We start from the raw sequence: 6,633 nt of genomic DNA, 5'->3' as shown, positions 1-6,633 counted from the left end.
GGTGATCCTCCAAACTGATTATTTTGTATCATTTGGATAATAGCAGATTTAAGCTCAAATGAATTAGCAGCAACATCAGGATTTTGAATAGTCAAGTGAAGTTCATCTACTGTTGGATTCACATAATCTTTTAAAGGCCTTTGTCAGTTCTCATTTATCGGATTTTCTAATTTCTTTGTCATTTCTTTTAAATTCTTAATTTCTCTTTATTGTTTTCAAACTTTTCTAATAGTGCATTCTTATTCTGAATCGTAAAGTATTAAACCTTCAGATCCAATATTTCGCATAAACAAATAAAGTAAGTAAAGTAAAATTCTAAAAAATAAACACTTTTAAATAAAAATATATTTCTTTTTGGACTTTTGATTTTTTATATTATTTTGTATTTTTATGGTATATTTATTATCTTTAAATTTCCTAATTTATCAAAACTATTTAATTTAACCGTTATCTTTCCCGATAACCGCGTCAAAAACTTGATCCCAATTTTTTATATGTAAGGATTTATGAAGTTAACACCACAATGGCGCCAAAAACTTTATCCGTGTACTAAAAGTAAGTTGAGTAAAATATATATAAGTATAGGCAATTGTTAATGAGATTCTACGCAAGTATACGTATCGTTATCAAATAATAATGGACTTTCTATTGAAGCCCAAAATATCGATCCAACGGGGAAGGTTTAAATTTACAATGATAAATTTTACGTTGAAGCCCAAAATATCGATCCAGCGGGGAAGGTTTAAATTTACAATGATAAATTTTACTAAGATATTCACAGAAATTCAAACAAAATTACTGTCACTAATTTCAAAATTTGAGATAAAAACTAAATTACTTAACTATTAACAAAACAAAAATGTAAGATTTAAACAATAACTACTAATCTACTAACTATGTTTTTCTTATGTGAAAAAACATCCTTTTCACTACAATGAAGTTTTGGTGAAATGAGATGAGATAAATATTTATAATATGTATTGTGCCAATTAGAAGTGGTTTTAATTCTCTATTTTGATACAATACATATAAAATTATTGGCTAATCCCAGGTTTAGTCCCTAAATCCGTGGCTAGGTTGGGAGGATACCGGCTCCCACTTCCCTTCACCTGAAGGCTAACTGTCGCTTTAGTTTTTAAACACTAAGACCGAATTGGGGATTTTAGTCTATCACCCTGAAGATTCTCCAATTCTACACCCAACAAAGAATATTTCCTTATTTATTTGCACTTAATTCCATGAACAAATTTCTCCTCCATGAAATCAAATTTGATCCTCACTCTGTTGTAGAACCATACTTCATTTCCCAGATCATATGTTTTGCAACACATTTTGACAATTCAATTGGTCATATCAAAAAGTAAATAAAGTTCAAAATTGAAAATTCATCATAATTTAATATTCATGTTATCTCTTTATTTCACCATATCTCAGAGTAGGGAGAAAGATAGAAAAAACTACTCATACTTCAAGAAAAAGATACAACAAAACACAAATTCATATATAAAAGAAAGTTTATACGATACTAATAAACAAACAACACTTTTTTGAAACTCTTTCTCAAAACAAATCCCTTGTAGCATTTTCTTATAAATGCAAGAAGAAGATATCTCTCACTTTTCCCCTTCTCCAGCACTCATACAGAAAGTTTCACACTTAATCTCACCACACAAACTCTAAATTATAAAAAAAACTCAATAATTGAATCCAATGTGGTGGTGTAATGAAAATGGATTATGAAGAATGGCGAAAAAGGAACGTGGAGGAACGTTGTGGAGTGAAAAGGAACGTGAAGGAGTGAAGGAGTCTAGGTTTTTGATGAATTTCAGCCCGAAATAGAGCCTAGAGTCGGTTCTCCAAGAGGTGCCTCCAAAATCTCTTCAAAAATTGTCCAAATACATTGAATCTTTTTGAAATAGGGGTTGAACTGACATTGGCGTCGTCGGTATCAGTATCCCATAATTTAATTCACTGCTCTCTGTTTAAAGGCACCGTCGGCGCTCTTCTGGCACCGTCGGCACTATGTAAAATTCTCAGTTTGTTCTGTTGTTCTCCGTGGTCGGCGCTGCCCTTGGGGCGGTCGACACTGAGTATTTCTTAAAAACGTCATTTTGACTCCAAATTCCATCATTTTTGCTTTAAGTCCTAAAAATCAACAACTTGCAAGAGAACATCAAAATGCTTTCCATTAAAGTGTAATATCACAAAAAATAAGTATAAAATATGAGTCTAAAAATGCATATATTTTTCAGTGTATCAATAATCATAACGGGGAAATTGATGGTGTTTAAGATTTTGGTTTAAGTGACATATTTTCTTATTGAAAGATCACATCATCTTCAATTTTAGGCCTAAGATAAGTAAATAATCATCTTTCTAGCTTAAGCCCATCACTTAAGAATCCTTTGATCTTAATTGACTTCCAAGTCATGATGATTAGGGGAATTAGGATTTTTTTCATATTATAGAAAAGGTCGCAAGTGAGTTTCTACCTTTTAATCTCATTGTATTTCAATCATCCAAACATGTTCATTAGAAATCAAATTACTCATTTTCCCTCTATTAACCCTAAATTTTGATTAAGGTACCAAAATCTAAAGTTACCCCTTTGCCTTTTGTGCTCCTCACCTCATAACTCATTAATTAAAATTCAAACGACTTTGAGAATTTAGAGTGTCATATCCATGGGTCAATTAAAACATCAGAGGAGAAAATGTGAGTTTTCAAATTTTAAGTTAAATAATCATTTAAACTTAAAAGATAGTATTTTCAAAGTTGATTTTACTTAACTATCCAAAATAAAGTTTTTATTCATAAAAAAATTACTAGAGGTCCCCTTAGGTCAGAGAAACACTTAGACAAAATTCCAAGATTTTTGAACTAAATTTTTATTATTATTATTTAATTATTAACAAATTTCAATGATTTAATAAAAAAGAAAATAATGTTTTAATTAAAAAAATTATTTTTATTTAATTATCAAAAATTTTTTTTATATTTTTATTAGACTTCTTTCAGTTCAAAAGACTCAGAGAATCAATTTTTGTATTTTTATGATTTTTAATTTATTTATTATAATTATTTTAATGAGAAAAATAAGGAAAAATGTATTTTTAAGGTTTTAAAATTTATTTTTAACTTGGAAAAGTTAGGGAAAATATTTTAATGAGTCCTAAGTTATTAGGAGACCATTAGGCACACTTTAAAATTTTTTGAATTTTTGGGATTTTTAATTATTTTAAATTATTTTAAATTCAAAATAAGGCTCAAAAATCATGTATTTTCTCAAAAATAACTTTTACTTTTTCTAAGTGCCCTTGATCACAAGGAACTCAAAAAAGTACTTTTAATAATTTCCCCAAGTGTATTTAATTTATTATAATTATTTTCTTACAAAAATATAATGTTTCTTAGAAAATCAACATTAATGCTCTAACTTAATCAAATAATTTTTAAATTTTTATAGGGGTAACAATGATTTTTATGCACACTGTGAAATTGATTTTGTCAATTTTTTATTAATATTTAATTTACAAAAATTAAAATAAGATATATGCATTTAATTAATAATAAAAATGTACAAAATGATTCAAATCATCATATAATTTTTCCTAATCATCTCTGACCACAGGAAGCCTACTAAAATTATCCTCATAATTTTCCAAGGAATATTTTAATTTATGTAATTAAAATAAGCCAAAATAGTCATCCTAGCTTGAAAATTAGGTTTAGAAGCATAGAGATACTTTTAGAAGCATAGAGATACTCAAATTAGGTTTAGAAGCATAGAGATACTCTCTGACCTTGAAAAAATCAGAGAACATCCCCTGTATCATAAGGAATAAACCCTAAAAATCTCAAGCCATGGTGAGCATTCAATACATTTGTCTAAGAGGGGAGGCCTCAATCCGATGGTTGTAAAAGCTTTAGGGAGGTCCAAAAAGCTCATGGATGATGCCTCTCGCCGTGGTGAATGGCTCTAGTGAATTGTTTAGGTATGATTTCGGTCAAAGTAGATTTTAGGGATTGCTCTAGAGCTATATTAGGGGCTCTCTGTGATGGGGCTTGTGTGTGGAATCAAATTCTCTCACTCTGTGGATGGTGTGTGCAAGTTCAATTGAAGTTTGGTGCATTGTGGTAGAGTGGAGAAATCTGTCCTGGTTTTAGTGCAAATTTCAATGATGAAATTGGCCCTAGATGGTGCTGTGAGTGGCTGAGAACAGAGGTATTGCACTTTGTATGGTTTGGAGAGGCTCTGGTGAGATTTTGGCAGAGCTTCTCCAAGGATTTTGGCACACTCCACCCTCTTTCTTGGCCATGAAGGGGTTAACTTATAGCCATGGCTGCTTTGAGCTTCTGCAAGACAATGCTTAGGTGGAGGGATGAAGAGCTCTAGTGACCAATCAGACTTAGCCAGCTCAGAGAGGTTTAATTTTGAGTTTTGGCTAATGGGGGCACCTTTGGGCTGGCTATTTCTGGTGGCTGAGGTGGTGGATGGCCATGGTATGGCCACTTCTTGGCTCAGGGAGGTCTGAGGAGGGTTAATTATGATTTACTCCCAATGGCAAGTCATGATGGAAAAGTATTTTCAAAATAAGGCTAAATATGGTTAAGATCCCTTAAATCAAGGGACCATTGGTCCATAGCTCACCTAGGTGGTTTAGGTGGGTTTAGGCTGGTCAATAAAGTCCAAATAGTGGTTGTGGCGACATTAATTTGGTCACTTTGGTAAGGCTAGGTCAATTTTGGTGAATGGGTTCAATTTGGGTCAAATTGTATTGAAGTTGGGTTTGGGTTAGGCTAGCCACGATATTTGACTTTATTAATTAAACAATTTGGTGTGGATGATTCTCACAAAAAGTTTAGAAAAGATTTGGAGTGATTTTGAATTGATTTGGAGGTTCAATTTGAGGGATTTTGGGCATATGATCAATTTTGGGGTTGTTGGGCTAGACTTGACTTTGGGTTGGGCTAGAGTAGGGCTAAGTTCAAACTGATGGTTGAAAATGATCTAGGAGAATATCATGAAGAGTTCTCATTCAATTTGGTAAAATTTGGGCATGTTGCTAAATTTGGGCAAATTTGGGGATTTTAGATTTGGGTTGAAATTGAGTGAATCTGAGGCTTGATCAAGGCCAAATTAAGATTCAATTTGATGTGTGAGAACATTTCAAAGAATTTATAATTCACAATTGAGGCAATTGGATAGATTTGGGGGTTCAATTTAGTGGGATTTTGATCTTGGGACAAATTGGCGCTTTTTGATTTGGGTTGAAATTGGACTCAAATGTGGGTCAATTAGACTTGTATTTGGTTTTAAATGATCACACGCATGATGAATTTGAGTTTATAATTGAAATTAGGGAAGATTGGGGTCAAATTGATGGACATTTTGGGTGAATTTGGGGAAATTGGGCCTTTAAAGGCAATTCGAGGGTTTGGTCAGGCTTTTAGGGCAATTTAGGGCTTTTGGTCAAAGTTGGTCAAATTGATCAAATTGGGTTTAATTGAAGAGTCCAAATTGGTTTTGAAGATATTTGAAATGATTTGGTTTTGGGATAGTTTGGGCCACCAAGGGTATTTTTGTAATTTTGGCAAATTTTGGGGTATTTTGGTAATTTTAAAAATTTTGGGTGGTTTTGAGCAATTTGGGTAGTTTGAAATGGTTTGAAATGATTTTTGAACAAATTTGGGTATTTTGGGTGAAATTAGGATTTTTGGCCAAATTTGGGGTTTCACGTATTTAGATAATTTGGGTAGATTGGGGGGGGGCAAAGGCTGAGTTGGATATTTTGGTGAAATTGGGGTGCCAACCACCCTATATGAGCCATGGACCAATGAAATTCCTATTTGGGTCCTCTATGTACTGGTCTTAGCTAAATCCTAGCCTAGGGCTAGTGGGTCTAGGGGACTATCTACATGAGACTCCCAAATATCAAGGGATCAAAGTCAACAATTTTTTTGGTTTAGGGTTGTGAGTAAAAGTGAGTGAAAGTGAGTGAACTAGCTCCAGACCAACACCCAGGGTCAACCTTAAGGCCAGACAGTCCTATGGGGATTCCCCATGTGCTTCCTCATATTGAACCCACCTACTAAGTGCTAGAGGTTAGGACCAATATGTAGAATTTCAAGTTGAGCAAAGAATGGTTTAGAGTTTCTAGTGGTGAGGGTTCTTTTTCTAGTACTCTAGGAATAGTCAACAGGAAAGTCCTATGACTAGACCCTAGGCTACTAAAGAGGAAAGACTAAACCTCAACCAAAAGTGTGATCAACAAGGGTTTATTAATTCATTGAAACAAAATTTAAAGTTGCGGATGATTAATTGAACAGTATAATAGGTTCAAGTGAACTCGAAACATTTCAAAAGGATTTAAAGGTTGTTAGGGATTGTTCTCCAAATGCTTTTATGACCTTTTGGATGTTTTGAAGGATAATTGGACTTATTATCCTTTGTTCCAGAAAATTATCCATTAGAACCTTTAGGGACTCAACAAGTTATGAATTAGGGTTTGGTAGCTACACCTTCATATAGTCTGTCTACCCTTGCAATTTATTTAAATTTCCTGCAAACTTATATATACATATTGCAAGTTCTAACATTTTAGCGGAAGCAACGAGAAGATGACATATACA

The sequence above is a fragment of the Phalaenopsis equestris genome, unplaced genomic scaffold (assembly GCF_001263595.1).
Source record: "Phalaenopsis equestris unplaced genomic scaffold, ASM126359v1 Scaffold000925, whole genome shotgun sequence".
Taxonomy (NCBI): domain Eukaryota; kingdom Viridiplantae; phylum Streptophyta; class Magnoliopsida; order Asparagales; family Orchidaceae; genus Phalaenopsis; species Phalaenopsis equestris.
Note: the sequence above shows the minus strand (reverse complement) of the source record.